Source organism: Haplochromis burtoni, unplaced genomic scaffold, assembly GCF_018398535.1.
Source record: "Haplochromis burtoni strain Fernald_Lab_line unplaced genomic scaffold, NCSU_Asbu1 Contig_144, whole genome shotgun sequence".
Lineage (NCBI taxonomy): Eukaryota > Metazoa > Chordata > Actinopteri > Cichliformes > Cichlidae > Haplochromis > Haplochromis burtoni.
Window position 1 is genome coordinate 956,217 of NW_024582505.1, and position 18,396 is coordinate 974,612.

At 39.7% G+C, this 18,396-nt stretch overlaps 1 protein-coding gene across 4 annotated transcripts in view; it reads right to left on the bottom strand.

The window, feature by feature from the left end:
* pitpnm3 (PITPNM family member 3) overlaps positions 1-18,396 on the bottom strand; it is a 115,567-nt gene that overhangs the window by 55,478 nt on the left and 41,693 nt on the right. The gene's annotated exons all lie outside the window — the stretch shown is intronic.

The window sequence follows — 18,396 nt, forward strand, 5'->3', positions numbered from 1 at the left end:
AGTAAAGTATAGGGGCAGGAAGTAGCAGCAAGGGAGAACGAAGGAAGGAACAGAGACAGAGAAAAGGAAAGAATGGGTCACGGCAGGAGATACTTCAGCCAGACACACTAATAACAAAAGCATAAATGGATATTGATTAGTGAATATGGTCAACATTACGAAAGCCTCTTCATCTCTCTCTATTTCGACTTCAAACTGTGCAGTGGTTCAATATGTCCTGAGGCTCAAATAAAACAAGCATGAGATTCAGAGATCAGTACCGAACAGCAAACAGTAGTTTTTTCTGTGGCAGCATCTACAGCAAAGCATCACGTGAGACGCAGAAAGAAAGATGAGGGCACAGTTTTTGTTTTGTTTTTAATATCCACCAGTATCTCTCCCTCCCTTTTGAAGGTGCAGCATTTCTTTGGAACCTGGCCAAACTCATTACCCTCTCCGGAAGCCTCTGCATGCTGTGTCATCCTATTCCTGAGCTCTCTCCTGTCTCTCTATTTTCTCTCTCCCGGCTTAAGGCGCAGCTCTGTGCTCTGCTCGCTCGCTCGCTCGTTGTTTATTTGGCCCCCTCGTCTGGGACTGACTGTCATGGGAGGCTCATGCACCGTCGGCTTCCTTCTACCCAGTTCCCAGCCCACAGCTTGCCTCCAACTGCCTGCTTGTCTAGAACAGATCAGCACACACAGGGGACTCAGCATACTGCACTATTTTAGTCACAAAGTAACAGGAAATCAATGGAGTAAGTTTTTTGGGTTTTTTTTTTTACTGAAATAGGAAAGTAGTGTAGAAAAGTTCTTCCAAAAACTTTGAAGTATTTTAGCGTGCAAACACTGCCGAAGAGCAAAGTGTTGTGGAAATTGACAGCAAATACAAAACCTCAGCTGCTTGACAAGATGATGGCTGTATCTACTTTTTGATTATTCATTAATGTGTCAAACATGAGGCCACTGATATAACAACAGGTGAAGAGTGAAGAACAGTCTGGATTCAAACCGAGAACTTTCTTGCTTTATTGTCTGCACAAAATGATTAAAATAAGAATTAACTGTTGACTTTTCAGTTTCCCCAACCATTAGCACCATTAACATGTCAAACAAGCACATAAAGCTACTGACACAATTCTCAACAGCTTTTGTCTTTATTTAAATCCATCATTTTAAGCTTTGAAAAACTGTTTTGTTTTCAAGACATGCATGTGTCTTAATAAAATTATGAACACCATTTAATTAATGGAACTATTTAACATATTACTGTGAAAGCTGGTTGAAGTCCGGACGGAGACACAAATTGAGGCTGTGTCAAGAAGGGGATCCAGAATGAAACTCTGCCAGGTCAAACATTTGGCCTGGCATTTGGCCCTATGGCAAGGGAGTGACTCACAAACTGACATGAATAAACCAAAACCAAACTTTTATTACACAGAAAGAAGTAATCACAAATAGTACAAAAAGTCCAGAACATAAATTTTAAATTCTCAACAAATACAATCACAAATACAGAGGAGGGGATATTACCAGAGAGCCAGACACCAGGAAAACTGATGCTATGAACACAACAAGGACTAATTGGGGGAGTGGAAATACCTGGGATACAAGAACCAGCAAAAAACTAATCAAGGACAATGAGAGGTAAAAATGAAAAGCAGACAAAAAATTCTCAGAAACAGCCAGAAAACTCAAAATAACCCAAAAACCTACAAACCATAACAATTATGCTTGATAGACGCAGACCAGAAATCTTCTGGTTTAAACCTGTTTTGGTTCGCTTGAGAGAAATGATGGAAAAACTTTAAGAGTAATGACTCACAAAAAGCTCTACACTCACTTTCAGCAAATAAAACCTGAAGACATCTTAAGGTGAAACCACTCGAAAAATCTGACCATAGACACACTAACAGAATCACTTGGAACAGTGTGCGAGAAATGAAAATCTTGAGTGAAACCTGGAGAAATTGGAGCAGTACCAAAAAGCGGAAAGCTGAAATAGGTTTCATTACATGTTCGCAGAATAATATCACTGTGGCTGAATGAGTGACATAAGATTAATTTGGCTTGGGGAAAAGGAAATGTTGCAGTGACATCCAAAGCAGTTTAGATTTTTGATGTCCTAAAGAGAATAAAGCCAGCGGATCCTGATTCTCTCATATCATTTACTGATTAAACTAGATAGGACAATGACATTGCATCCAAAAAATGCCAGTATAAATAAAACCTACATCTGAAACATGAAAAATGACCTGGCTGCCAATGGGCAGCAAACAGCTGCATTCAGCAGGTTGTAAAGAGAAAGACGAAGGAAAGATCAGAGCTTCACTCCTCACCTCGTCACACATGCTGCGCTCCTCCTGGCTTCAACATTAAGTGAGGCATTTGTCTGATATGGGTGCAAACTGGCAAAATCATGTTTCTATTGGCGCAGCTCAGTGGTATAAACTTGCCTTCCTGTGGCTAAAGCTAAACCATTTTCTTCCATCTACAGCAGACTTTTTTGCTGCGGGGGTGGGGGGATTCTTACCATCTGCGTTTCTTTTTCATTTTCTTGTGTTTCTTCTCTCAGACGTCTGAGTCCTCCCGGTCAATATGGGCTTTATGAAGCACATATTGATCTAACCTAGAAAGCACCCAGTGGGAAGTTGACAGTGCCCTAGTTCAGTGGCATCGTGGCCATTTCCAGTGGCTCTAAGCCCAGGCAGGCACACACTAACAGCAGGCGAACAGAGTGCGTCAATGCATCTGTTGTCATACTGAGATATTTCACAAGTTATCTATGAGATACGGAAAGGAAAATTGAGGGTTGCGAAGATGAGAACAGCTCTACAGAAAAAATCTCCAAGAGCTGAAAGTGAAAGGTTGAAAATACTGACATATTGATCTCTGTCAGGATGCCCCTTGTGTGTCATTCTGTCAGTGTAACTATGATTTAAAATGTCATTGTCTATAAAATGGTGGCTTCTTTTTGTCTCATTTATCACCTTGGATTTAGCAGATGGATGGAAAACAAAAGCAGCAGGATGAGACTAACTTCCAGACAACAGAGTTATAGCTTCCCCAGGGTCTATGAAAATGGCAAAACGCACTCAAAGTTTCCTGTCTGTTGGAGTGTGATTCAATTCATTAGAGTTCCAGTATCATGGTGAATTATCTGTGTTCCTGCAAAGACGCGAACAGAAAACAGCAGCATTTTTCCTTCCCATCTTTGATTGAACAAGATACACTATAGACTCAAGCAGCAAGACAAAATGTGTGATACAGAGCAAAGCTCCATGATGTACTAAACAGGTGTGGGAGAATAATCCACAAAGAGTGTATTAAAAAACAAACATTTAACTTAAACTTGCAAGTGCATTTTCAACATAAAACCTACACTGACGTATTATGACTGCATAGAATCTTTAGGGTGAATGTTGCAGGCGGTATAACGTTCGGCACAGCATCGCTAGACTCTTTCACGTCTCTGTCACATATTCTCACTGTGAACCTGCCCTCACCTGTGAAGAGAATGGGTTCCATGTTGCACACCTGCCAGGTCTGGTGTCCTCTAGCGAATGCCAATCGAGCTGGATGATACATGGCTGTGTGAGCAGTCCGACTAAACTGATTCTAGCCGTTTAGTCAGAAAGATGGACATGAATAGCCGAGTGGAGGTCATGTTGGGGTGGCTGTAGCGTAGAGCAGGTCACCTACTAACTGGAAGGTTGGTGGTTTAATCCCCGTCTGCTCCAGTCTGCATGCCAAATATCACTGGGTGACCCCATGTGATGCATCCATTGTAGTATGAATGTGTGTGAATGTTAAATGGGTGAATGAGGCAGTTGTCTAAAGCGCTTTGAGTACTCAGAGTAGAAAAGCAGTATATGAGAACCAGTCCTTTAACCATTTATCATGTTGTAGGCCTCCGTCAGTGCTCCTCCTGTTTCCCCTCACATAAAGGAGCTGCTTGCTGGTGCCCTTCTACGGCCTTGTCCAGCTCATCTCATGTAATATTTCTTCGAAACTCTTGAAACTGTGCTGGGAGACACAGCTGAACCTCTTGCAACGGCACGTATGAATGTGCCATCCTGGAAAAGCTAGAGTACCTGTGCGAAAAATGTCAGATGTCAAATATGAAAATGTAAATTGAAAAGCTTGATGGAAGGGTATTTTTTCTGAAAAAAAAATGCTCTTAAATAAAGAATACCATCCAGAGAAGCTGTGCTGCTGGTTGGTGGCATTTATTTGTTATCACTGGAGTTGGTTGTGTGCCTCACAAGATACAGATTTCAACTTATTCAGGATGCAGCTGCTCAAATTCTACCCAAGATTTGAAGAAAAAAAGGATCATGTCACTCCAGTTACTCCATAACCTCTGCTGGCTATGAACTGCTTTCAGAAAACATTTTAGGATTTTCCTCCTGGTAGATAAAGCTTTTAATATCTTTCTTTCTCTCAGTCTACATTGTTAATAGACCCCTCAGGTCACAAGATGTTTCTCTCCTTCACAGATCCAAATCATTTCAACATTTTTTTGTGGCAAAATTTAAGCTGCTGAGAGAGACATTTATATACATGAGGCAAATAAATCATGCGTAACTTTGTAAGTCCTCACTATGTGTTTATTTGGATGAATGCTGTCTCGTAACTGGGTAAACAAGCCCCTCTGACCTCTGGCACAGTATAGGCATGCTAACAAACTCAGCCATCTGTTCAGCGCCGCTGGCATCAGGGTCTGCTTTGTTGCCCTACTGAGAAAATACTCGAGGGGACCCCACCAGTCCTGCTGCATGACAAACCTGCTGACCGCACACATCAGCATACACACCCCCACATCCCATACGACTGTGCAGTTTATATACACTGACTGCAACCATCAAATGCACTCACAATCTGTGCCTAACAATCCCAGCTGCTCCCAATCTACATGACATGGCTGCTGTACAGCAACACACGCTAATGCAGAAATCTACAGCACACAGAAGTGAGGACAGAGAGGCAACTTAGTACTCACAACAAAACCCAAGCGTAGGAGACTTTGAATTCTTTGAATATAATCTACTTATTATTCTGCTTAGAATTTGCATTTGTATTATTCTGCCAAATCCAAAGGAAAAAAAGTTTACAAATATACCCAGAAATATATCGAAATATATAGTGATAATGAGCAGCATTGAAGACCAGTAAACAAGTCCACGACTAGTGGGACAAATCTAAGTACTATGTGTACTTTAGGCATGTGCATATACACTAGATCCATAAGTATTTGATCAATGACACTTTCTGCCTCTGTACATTACCACAGTGGACTTTCTAGTACAGGGTTGGACTCCCTTTACATTCAGAACTGCCTTAATTTTTCATGGTATGGATTCAATAAAGTGCTGGAAACATTCCTCAGAGATTTTAGTTCATACTGACATGACAGCACCATACAGTTACTGCAGATTTGTCAGCTGCATATCCCAAAAGTTCCCCATTGGATTCTGATCTGGTGACTGTGGAGGCCAGTGGACTCACCATCATGTGAATTGGTGCATTATCATGCTTGAAGCAGCCATCAAAAGATTGGCACGGTGGTCATAAAGAGATGAATGTGGTCAGCAACAATACTCAGGTAGGCTGTGCTGTTTAAACAATGCTTAGTTAGTACTAAAGGGCCCAAAGTGTGCCAAGAAAATATCCCCACACTATTACACCATCAGCAGCCTGAGCCATTAATACAAAGCAGAAAGGATACATGCTTTCATGTTATTTATGCCAAATTCTGGCCCTGAGAGCTGTGCAGATTTGGAGCTGACAGCAGCCATGTGACGCTATCCAGGCGAATGTTTCCATTTCCTTGTTAACTGTTAAAACATGCATACAGTCTTACAATGATGCTCAAGGTAACAGCAACAAAAAATAACTTTATTGTTCACAAAAATCAATATACTGTATGCTGTACTCTATTTTTTTCATACACTGTTAAGCTCTTATTTTCTTGGAATGTTAAGTGGCAGAAACGAAGGCAGCTACATGCCACATAAACATTTATGGCAACACCCGATTAACATTTCTAAGCAGTAGAAATCTATGTGGAGCTGAGTGACAGATGTGGTGTACTGCTTGGATTTCTTCCTCCTTCCTATTTCATATCTTCGTTCTCGCTCCTGCTCGCTCTTCCTTTTACCCCCCTCTCCTTCCCCCCTCGTGGGGCTCCAGGCTGCGACAGTGTTGTCTGCGTGTGATTATCTGTTCCCCATGTGCGATCACACAGCCTTTCTTGCTTCATATCCTGTCAGACAAGCATGCTCATATGCACACATCTGCACACATACAGATAAACAATTTTCACAGGCGTGAAAGTACAAATAGACACAGAAATGGAGACACAAAGGTGCCTTTGTTAACAAAAGCATTATAACAACTGAATGCCTTTAAACATTGTAGAGAAGAGGCTCTGGCTCATTAGCCACCTAGATCACCTCCTGTTTGTCTACAAAGCCCTCTCCATGGTCTGGCTCCATCTTACATGCCCAACATCTTATACTCTACTTCCAGGTCCCTCCGGTCAGCTGATTGGACCACAGTCAGAAGCATCCAATCTAGATTTAAACTCAGAGGAGACTGTGGGTTCTCAGCATTCCCCTCACATTCAAACCTACCTATTTTCCACCGAGTCTTTAAAACTAAACTTAAAATGTATTTTTATTCATTGGCATTTGAGTCTTTCTGAATTTGCTCATGTACATTTATTTGCCACAACTGTATATGTTTAGCACCTACTGGCACTTTTATTATTTTTACTTAATTCTCATCTGTTCTCTTGTTTTTATCCATTCTGCCTGTTGAACAGCACTTTGATCAACGTGTGTTGTTTTTAAATGTGCTTTATAAATAATTTCGAGGTTGAGAATATTAAATTGCTAAAACCTTCAACTGCTAAAGACCACAATTTTATCCTGCAGCACAACTGTCTCCATTAAACTAAAAGACTATTTTTTTCTGACATGAATAGACGTAAACCCAGCTTTGTAACTAACAAATACGCAGCTTTGAGATTTGGTTTTTTTTCCCCAAGCTAGAGGAAATAGCAAGGACAGACAAGATCGAGCACTCAGCCATTCGCCTGATAAATAAAACGGCGTTTCTTGTCATCTCATTCCTGACATGCGTAAACTAGTGGACCATATTCGTCCAGGACGACCACACAGACTGTTCACATATGTAAAGAAACCAACATGTGTCTATTATAAGGTCAGCCAGGAGATCTGTGTCAGGTGGCTAATTTGTGCAAGTTCTGAGTTGGTCAGTAGCAAACAAACCATTTTTACTTTGACATGGGCAACTACTTTGTGGGATAATTTCATTATTTTTGTCCCAATTAATTATGTTGGTTCAATGACTGATAATACCAAAGTTTTTTTTTCTTTAAGGTCAGAAATTGTATTATAAATATCTCACTCCTGCATCTTTTTTTTATTTGTTTCATTATTCTACAGTAATTGCTTTTGTCTTCCCAGTGTCTATGCTTCTGTTTGCAATTTTGTTTTCAGAGAAAGACAAAAACATTAATTTAATGGGAATTAAAGCAAGAGTGACATTGTGCCTATCCAAGCATCGTGTGTTAAAAATGACTGCGGGGATGCATGGGTAGAATACAGATGAGCCTCAGACCTTAAATTTATGTTTTCTGTCTCACTCTGTGTGTTTTCTGAATAGAGCTCCGGGGTGCATTCACAAAAGAGAGCCGTGGTGCTCCACAGAAAACAGAAAATCATTCTCCCATTCAATATATTTCTCTCCAGGTCACTTGGTGTGGAATTATATTTCCACCATATATTATGTAGCCAGAGAAACATCATCTGTGGCTGGTTATTTGGTAGGGCTTATCACTTAGTCATCTCTACCAAAGTGTTTGATGTTGCAATTTCAGATAATGTTATCCCAGCTTGGCACCGCACGCCAAGAAAGCAGCCAAGTCGGAGTCAGTCACTTTTGTTTATCAAGCAGCCCATATTTTTCAAAAAAAGATCACTTATGTAATGTGGCTATTTCAGGTCTGACTGTATTATATCGTATTAGTCAGTCAAAGAAGTGGAAAAACACAGGAATGAAAGGAGCACAGCATAAATATACAGATAATAATCTTTGCATAGTAAACAGATGGGAAGTATGAAAGATGCTGGAGCGGTGGCCGATGTGAGATCGCAGCATCTTACCGAGCAGAGATAAAGAAAGAGTGCAGAGGAGAATAAGGGGCAGTTGTGCTCCAGGCATTCCTCTCTGTCGCTGAGGTTTTCATCATTGTAAGTCACCTCTACTGCAAGAGAAAGTGTTTATAGGAGCCAGTGGCTTGTGGAGTAATGAAAGTAGAAAGAAAAGAGAGGGAATAAAAGAACATGATGAGGCTTATGGAATGAATGGGCATAGAAACTGTGGAGAAATATAAGACGGAAAGAGCCAGCTATGTTTCTGAGAAAACAGAAACCGATGGAGATTAAAGGGCAGTGGATGTCAGCTCAACTGCTAAAAAGACTGACTGACAATAGTCCAGCTGCAGAACTTTATGTTTTCCTGATTATCACAGATTTTAATTGATAATAAAAATCCCACAGGAAACAAACCACAACACAGCAATGTGATTCAGCCTTCTTCTTAGTTTTTATTAAAAACCACTGACAGTAAATCACCAGCAATGAGGTGATTAAACAAATGGGCAGCTGTAGCAGCTGCGGTTATTAGTGACTCATTTACCTGGTATGAGAGTTGATAATTACAGCACAGTAAATCTTCCACAGAAGACAATTTGGACATGTTTACATGTTTTTGAAGGATTGATTTGGATGTGCTAATGCCCAAATGCATCAGATTTTTAAACACTTAATCCACAAAAACACTTGTAATGTAGCTGGCACCCAACACTTTTCCCCCAATACCTTGGATTTTTATACTCTCCTCACTAATTGCTTTGGTTCATCCAACTGTGCTTCACAACTTTGTTTTGGTTCACTCTCTCTGCTCTCCTCGGCATCATTTATGTCAATTAAATTAAATTAAAATCTCAGTGAACAAGTTGCACAGAAAACAAACACAGAAACTATGACCACTTAAAAATCAAAGAATATTATTTAGGAGAGGATGCAAAAACAAAACCCTTTAAAACTGCATTCTTTTCCCAAGTAGTCATACAAGTTATGTGGCCTAGTCATGTTGATTTCAATGACTTGCATGTTTCATTTTCCTGCCCTTGTGAAGTGTGTTGTAATAAAGATATTGATAAAGGCTTTGTCTTATAGAGATATTACTCCAAATGTCACCTACTGATTCTTAACAAGTTAAATTAAAAACATTTTTCAGGCCTCTTCTGTGATTAAACTGTTTTGTAGACACCACTTACAAATTGCTTTCCCGCAAAAATGATTCAAATATCAACATTATCTCCTGAGTCAAAACTGACGTTGTGCATCATGATGGCAAAAATGATGGTTTTACATAAAAGTAGAAATTTCAGCCCTCTATTACAAAACAACAAACACAAACGCTGTCTGGATTATTGCAATTTATTTGATGAAGACACTGTCAAGAAAAGACTTCCACACAGTGCACACAGGCTACACAGACTAGCATTACTAGTTGCCCGCCATCCCTTTATCCATCCCTCCATCGCTCCCTTATTCAGGGTTGCTGGGACACCACTCTAAGCAGAGAATCCCAGACCTCCCCTTATATCCACTTCCTCCAGCTTATCCGTGGGGACACCAAGGCATTCCTAAGCCAGCTGAAAGATATAATCTCTCCAGCATGTCCTGGGTCTCCCCCGGGGCCTCCTCATGGTATGACATCTTGCCCACCTCAAATGACTCTTTGCAGTGTGGAGGAGTAGCACCTCTACTCCTGAGTGCCTCCTGAATGACTGAGCTCTTGACCTTATCTCTAAGAGAGAACCCAGCCACTCATTTCTGACGCCTGTATCCACAACCTCATTCTTTCAGTCCCCAAACAGAGTTTGTGACCACAGGTGAGGGTAGAAACTTAGATTGACAACATTTATCCCAGTTATTACCTGGGTTCAAGCATTTTGAGATGACAGTCCTGTGTAATATCAGCCAACCATTTGCACATATCTACCAGCCTCTACAGCTCAATCACCATGTTGATCAGTTACTTCAGTAGGATAAGAAATGGTCTCTAGAGTCACAGGTCTTCCTCTTTCATTTTGTTCTTCTTTATAAAAGGATAATACAAATACAAATTTCCCTTGCTAAAAAAGCAAAGGACATCCAGGGGACACTGAGGTAGTGAGTCAAGCTCAAGGAACTACTTATCAAGTCATTTCTGCTGTTTTATTAGTTTCTTTCTTTCTTTTTTTTACCTGCTGGCAATCATAATTCATTTTCCAGACATATTTGTATCTAACCTTGTTGTGTCGATAGTTTTTTTCTGCTTCGATCAGTTTTGCAAAAATTAAATTGACATCTTTAATGCTTCTGTGCCCCCCACAAGCAGATTGCAAACTATTAAAGCATGCAGAATCTTACCAGGCATGTACACACTTTTATGCAGCACGAGTAATGGAGAGTGTTTTTGTGTTGAGTATGTTTGACGTAAAGACTGAGTGGAAGAGAGACAGAGAGAATGTAATTACAAATGTAATAACATTCTCAACAGCAACGAAAAAATGTTCTCTATTTACTTCTCCTCTTATAGGCTCTGTGGAACAAGTATAGTTCCACAGTTAGAAAATATGTTTCATGGAAGGCATATGTGCGCAATATTATTATTGCTTACACACATGTGACGAAGCTTCTGATTTCATTAAAGCAGGGTCATGGAAATTGTGCCACTTTTCTATTTGGCAGGGACACTTGCAGTGTTTCAGACATGACTCTGTGTTTTCTCAGTTCAGCCTCTCAAAGAATGCAAAGACTGCAGCTTAAGACCTTCACGGATTTAATGTACCGTACTTCTAATAATGCACTGAAGGCAACATATCCCTCGTCACCTACAGTATAGCTGGGCTATTTTCTTTAACGGACACTAAGTATACTTAAATTTTTATAAATCACAGATGTGCCTACCAGCATTAGACACCCTGACATTACTGAAGTAATGGTGCATAAAGAAAGTGCTTTTCTTATCTGACTTCTATGAGCTAAGATCTGAAAGATTTACATCAGCTGACAGCAATGACAGCTGGAAGCGATCACTACATAATGCTCCTGTCGTGCCCTATCAACAACTCTCTCTAGTTTCCTTCCAGTTCTACAGCTAGATAACCAGATACGTTCCTGTGGGGTTTGTAAATATGCAATTTTAGCTGTTCACAAACAGTCATACAAACTTCATCACATGTCAGTGTCAAGCTGTTCAAATCCGATAAAAGGGTTAAAATCAAGATTCTTAAGCTCCGAACATCATTAATCAACCCAGGATTAAACTTTGTTATAACTAATGCCATGGCTAACAGCAATATTGGAAAACACAAAGATATACTTCTATTTGATGTTTTATGTCATCCCCCTTCCCTTTACTCCAAGTCCCTCTTTTAACTCTGAGATCTTTTATCCGATTACTCGTAAAGTAATCTGTGCCATTGATCATTCAACTCACTTCGATTCAATAAAACTTTATTGATCCCAAAGGTTGACCCCGAAGGAAATTGGGTAGATCATGTGCAGATGTTTGAGATTCTAGACTTCTCTACAAATGCAAATAAATTCACTCAGATATAATCACACTTGTGATGTTGTGACATAAGTACCAGAAAGTAAACTTTTAATTATTTCCAAAATAATGCTTGTTTTTTAAAGTCATTAGATGTATGCTGTATAATCATTCTACAATTGAAACAGAACAGTTAAAATAATCCTTTAAAGTCCAAAATTACCATGACATTCATGCTTACAATTAGTGTAAGTAATATTATGACCACCACTGTATCTCCAGGCTTGCCTTCTTTCAACAATGCAATATTGTCACAGTTAAGAAAATCCTTACAGCATGTTCTGATAGGTCCCTGAAAAGCTTTCAGCTTGTGCAAAATGCCGCAGAGGTCATAGTTCTCTCATATTCATGTCTCTTCATTGGATCTCTGTTATATGCAGAATTTAATTTAAAATCCCTCCTCTAACATAAAGTTCTAAATGACCAGTCCCATCATATCTTAAAGACCTCATAGTACCATATTATCACAATACAGCACTTTGTTCTCAGAGTTTGGCTGACTTGTGAGTTTTTGAAAGTAAAATGGGAGGCAGAGCCTTCAGCGATCAGGATGTGCTCCTCGTGAGTTTGGGCTCAGGAAACCTCTCTCCTTTTAATACTGGGCTCTAAACTTTCCTTTTTGCTTTTAACTTTAGCTCATGTGACCCTGAACAATCCTTTAATTAGGCTCAGGCTGTTGGTGAATTGCCCAGGATGCACTGAGCTCCTCTCTTCTAATTTCCTCTTTCACTCCCCATGCATTTATAAGCCACAACTGCATCTCATTTCCATATTTTATACTTCCTCCTCTTTGTCCGTGCTCTCTTTGGATCTTTCTGCAGGTATCTCTGGCTCAAGTGTTGTCTCCCCTTTCTTTCTGTCCTTACTTTGTTGTCACCAGAACCATGGTGGCCGCACTCCAAAGACTGCTCTTCCTGTTAAAAGGGAGTTTTGACGTTTGACTTGCAACTATACCTGTGTGCTTAATGCCTAAAAAAGGAAACTGACAAGCTGACTTTCTCTTTTATTATATTTTAAGATATTTGCCTCTATTCACTGGCCACTTTATTAGAATCACAAGTTCAGCTGCTCATTGAATCAAATATCTAATCAGCAAAATCACACAGCAGAAACTCAACGCATTTAGGAACGTAGACTCGGAACAGATGACCTGCTGAAGTACAAACTCAGCATGGGGAAGAAAGGTGATTCATGTGACTTGAATGTAACATGGCTGCTGGTGCCAGACCTGCTGATCTGAGTATTTGAGTATCTGATCTGCTGATCTACTGGGATTTTCATGCACAGCCATCTCTAGGGTTTAGGAAGAATGGTCCAAAAAAAGAAAAAAAAAAACATCCAGTGAGCAGCAATTTTCTGAGTGAAAATGATTTGATGATGCATTAGATCAGAGCAGAATCAGAATCTTATCAGACTGTTTTCAGCTGATAAGAAGGCAATGTAATTTACATGTATGCAGACGAGCATCTCTGAAAGCACAACATTCAAACTGTGAAGAAGGTGGTCCAGAGCAACAGAAGACCACTCCAGGTACCTGGGATGATGAGCCTTGACGAACACAACTTGGATCCATGTGGATCCATCCTGCTTTGTATCATTGGTTTAGGCTGCTCGTGGTGGTGGTGTAATGGAGTGAGGGACATTTCCTTCCCATAATTTTGGCTCCTTAATACAAATTCAGCGTTGTTTAAATGCAACAGCCTGCCTGAGTGGTGGTTTTGACATGTCCATCTTCTGATGGCTGCTTCCAGCAGGATAAGACATGTCACAAAGCTCAAATCACCTCAAACTGGTTTCTTGAACATGACAATGAGTTTATTGTACTCAAACAGCTTCCACAGTCAACAGATCTCGACCCAATAGGTAAACGGTTGTCCAACAAGCTACTGAAAGGGTGTGTGGAAATTTAATTAAAGTACACTAAAGTTCCCATCTTCATAGTAATACAGGAATCTCTCACAAAGAACAAGAGCTCGGTTCAGTGATCCGTATTTAGCCAGGAGTCAAAGAGAATGATGGATGGCAGTGGCACAGGAAAATAAATGATATGAACCTTTAACAAATAAGACAGATCTTAAATCATTTACTTTTGACGAAAACAGACTGCTACCGTGACACTCCAAATAGTACTTCTACAATGAGCTCATCACGTGTCATGACTAGCTTACTAAGAGGTCTGTTGATCTGTGAGTGGCTGTAAAGAAGACATCATTTTATAAATAATTCTCCAGTTAGCACCACATGACTTGGGTACAGCTTTCCTGCAGGAGCAGCTTCTTTCATCTCTGCAGGACCAGGCTGCACCCCCACTGAACTGCACTGATTAAAAGCATCCACTCCAGTTTGTCAAACCTCAGAAATGACCTTTGCAAAGAGGGCCAGTCCATTTCTCAGTAAACAAGACAAAGAAAAAAAAAGTGCCATGCAATAAGCGTGTGCATTCGGCATAGGAAATTTTATTCATGTCTACACTGTGTTTTGCCCACAGCTAACCCGATGAACATTTTCTATGGATCTTAAATTATTTTTATTACATGTTAATAAGTAAATTCCCGCACTTAACCTTCAAATATATAACTATATTATAGTATTTTTTTTAAAAAAGGTTAGAAAACATTTACATCAATTTACACCTGAAGGCCTCTGAATGTCATCTCAAGTCATTCCCTTCTGTTCTATTAAAAGCCACTGATGTGGATAAATCCCTGAACTGATTTATGATCTTTGAAGGCACACACTGAACTTGTCTTTTTGTCTGAGAAATACTGTAGCGTTAAATCTCTAGGCAATATGTAATTCATTACAGTGGTTAGATAACCATGCAGGAGAGTTTCACAAAAGAAAGTAATCAAATAAATTTCTCACAGGGAGAATTTGTTAGACGAACCACTCGATCTGAAGTCTGTACTGAGGTCTGAATATGAAAACTGTTGAAAAATTATGTTCCCCCTGTCAGTACTCTTTGTTTCATAAATATTTATACTGCTCCGTACTGGGAGAGCATCTTCTTATTTTCTCAAAACACAAAGAATGTAGATGTAGACGTTCATTGATTTTCTCGATTGTGATTAAAAAAAGCTCATTCACTAAGAAAAATTCAAGAAAAAGTCTTTTGATCCAAAAATAAAGTGCAGCAGTTCCGGTGTTAATCCTGAGGACCTTGAAGTGAAAGCACAAGGGAAGGGTAGACGTAAAACTAAGCAGAAAAGAAAGAAAATGCTAAATCTTTAAAATCAAAGGAAGTTCTGCTCATTGAAATGTAATAAAAATGTTCCTGTATGTACTTTTTTCTGCCTCGTTAACTCTTATTTCCTGTGAGGATGCGCCTGATAAGAAGAAAGTACAAAGTAGGGCTGCTCAATTAATCGAATTTTAATCACGATTACGAGCTGGGCTTTCAACGATCATTAAAAATGACTGAGCTGATTATTAGCCCCTCCCTCATGCTTTACTCTCGCGCCGCTCCATGTGGCAAATCGAGCGCAAATCGAGCGCACCTCTCTGCATTTCGAACACGTGTCACAACAATTAAGAGCAGCGGTCCCCAACCTTTTTTCCGCCACGGACCGGTTTATGCCCGACAATATTTTCATGGACCAGCCTTTAAGGTGTCGCGGATGAATGCAACAAAATAAAACTAGTACCGGTACCGAAAAAAAGAAAATTTATTCATAACACAGGTGTAAAAATCAAGGAAAAACCGAGTAAACGATAAACACGATAAAAACCCTGAAAACTATACATTTCACACCTGAGCCTTAACTCTCGCGGCCCGGTACCAAACGACTCACGGACCGGTACCGGTCCGAGGCCCGGGGGTTGGGGACCGCTGATTAAGAGGACCCGAGGGAAGCTCGGAAAGCTAAGCAGAAGTTATTTGGAGAGGAGAGTGACTGCCGTTGGTTGAAAAGAAAGGTAAAAAAAACCTTCAGTGGTGTGGAAACATTATGGGTTCGCGGAGTCAGACGTGGATCAAGTAGACACAGTGTGTAAACTTTGCTACAGTGTCGTAGCTGCACCACAGAGCAACACTGCAAAGTTCACTAAACATAGATGTTTACATTTTTCATTTATTTTTTATATTGCAAACATTTGCACTGTTATCAGTATTTGCACACTATTTTATATTATTTTTTGACAATCTTTAAAGTCATTATTCAATACATTGTTGTTGTTAAATAAATATCGTCAAATAATCGAGATCTCAATTTCAGTGAAAATAATCGTGATTATCATTTTTGCCATAATCGAGCAGCCCTAGTACAAAGTATCCGACATATATGAGATCAAGCCATCCATGGTCTTGTTTAAAATTTAGCGACAGTCTTGAATAGATTGAAAAAAATATTAGAACATTGCTGCTTGTAAAGAATTGTGTTTTATCAGATGCTTTGCATGCACACAAACAAACTGAGGAGCACAAAGAATGAACGCAGATATGCATGTTTCATACTCAGTGATTTTTTTTTCCACAGGCATCCAAGTACATATCTCTGCCAGCCTTGTGTTTATTAGCTGCTTTCAAAATATTCTTGTTATCTAACTGATCAATTACAAAATATTCACCACATGCAAGGTAGCCTGACCGGTCTCTTCCACTTTAAATTATGCCTTGGACTGTGTAGGAGGTTGTTTTCTCAAGTGGTTTTGATGCAGAAGCTTTAACCTAAGTTAATCACCCTTTCCGATATTAGGCTGGCATCAAAGAACTCAGTGTAATGTGAAGCGGTCACTGGTAATAACATAATCTCTGTAAACATATTCCTGCATAAAATCATGTAGACTGTCTAGGCAATGGACAACACATACTACATTTGCTCCCACAGCTCTCTGGTTTCTGTTTGTAGACATTTTGTAGGTACAGTACTGAACAATTCTGTCTGTGCATCCTAATGCAGTCCATGTAGAGAGCAGAAGAAGAGCGCACTGGTCAAAATACAATCTCTACTATTGTCTTGTCAGCCATTGTATGACAAGAGTTGCTTTTTATTAGCTGTTTTAATTATAAGCACATGTATATAAAGACTAGAAACACTGACTGGCATGTGGAACACAAGTGTTGACCTGGACATCGACATTATCCATTGTCTAAACATCCGCTGGCTTCATCAAAGCCCTCTAAACATTGTTTGCTTTTCTCAGCGGCTTAAGATACCAGACAATAGCTGGTGTTTTCCCAGATTGATTGAATAATACAGTGATGCGAACTCTGGAGGTCTGTCCAGCTTTAAACCTGCATTTCTTTATTGTTGTTATAAATTAGATTTACAGTGGAGGACAAACAAAGCTTAAGCTATTTTCACACATTCTCTGCATCCCTGAACTTCTGTATGACTTACCTGACAGATGTGCCCAGATCGGACATTAGCCAATGTTTAACCTGCCAGCTCCCTATTTACAAAGTCCATGTGATGTCAGATTAACCTGATATATTCACTGCTGGTGAGTAAGTCTTATGTTTGCTGCCTGGTGCACATTCAGGTCTCTCTCTCACCTCCTTTCTCAGAGAGCAAATGCATCTGAAATGGTCAATTTTCTGTTGTGGAAACTCCAGAAAACATCCCAGCCTGATTCTCCTGAAATTGTCCAAAGTTCATGTGTAAAATTGCCTTTTGTCACCAGATCTTTGATGTGAACTGACTGTATTGAATCCGAATAGCCATTGTCCAAAACACCAGCAGCTCTTGTTTGTTACTAGCAACTGTGAGTACCACCTCCACTGTTTTCAACTGATCTGTAATTCATAACATTCTACTTTCTCGTTAAAACCACATTAAGAAATCATGATAACTACAGAAACAATCATCATCGTGAAACTCTGTCAATATAATGGTGTCAGTGCATTTATATGCAAGTTTTTAGTGGACCAAATAAGAGATGTTGCCCTGAACACAAGACACTAATGAACTGAATAAATCTGATTCAGTGATTTAACTGATTTGATACTTGGTTATGTGACTGTATACAGTGCCTGCCAGCCTTTGAGCTTTGACTAAAGTGACTAGAATCAGCACAGGGAAATTTGATTTCTACGTCTCTAAAATTATACTTATGATGTTTCCTGGAAAAGAGCCTGGTTAAACAAAGTTTGCACGTCCCGGTGACGAAGGTCAAGCTGCTTAAAATATGGATATTTTCCTAAGGATTTATTGTTGGGAACAAAACCTTCAAAAGCCAATACATGTTAACCATTTATTCTATCATAGTATCTATTAGTGTCAAGTGGACACTAATGCTGGCCAATCAAATACATGGAAGGGTCGACACCTGGCATCATTATAATTATTTACCATTTTATTCTGCAAAAAACTATAAATTGCAAGAAATCTGATGACCTGTAAGAGTTATAAAACTGCCTCAAAGAAGATATCTTACTGTGCAAAAGGCCTCCGTGCCCCCTGGTAGCAAACACACACTGAGGGCTATTTTGGGTCTGCAGTTCAAAATTAGAAAATATTACCCTGTACTCATTATGACTTAATAAGATGAAATCAGGGCAGTTCTTTCACTTCTTTTGGCCCTTAGTGGTCAAAAATGACTTAATGTAGCTTTAAATACAAGCTACAGTCCATTTACGATCTGGCCGCAATTATCATCATTCAGTGGGAAATTTTCACTATCATTCCAGGCAATTTGGACCTTCACTATGAATGTGTGAGCAGTGTAAAAACATCACTGCGCAGATGTCTGTGTGTGTGTGTGTGTGTGTGTGTGTGTGTGTGTG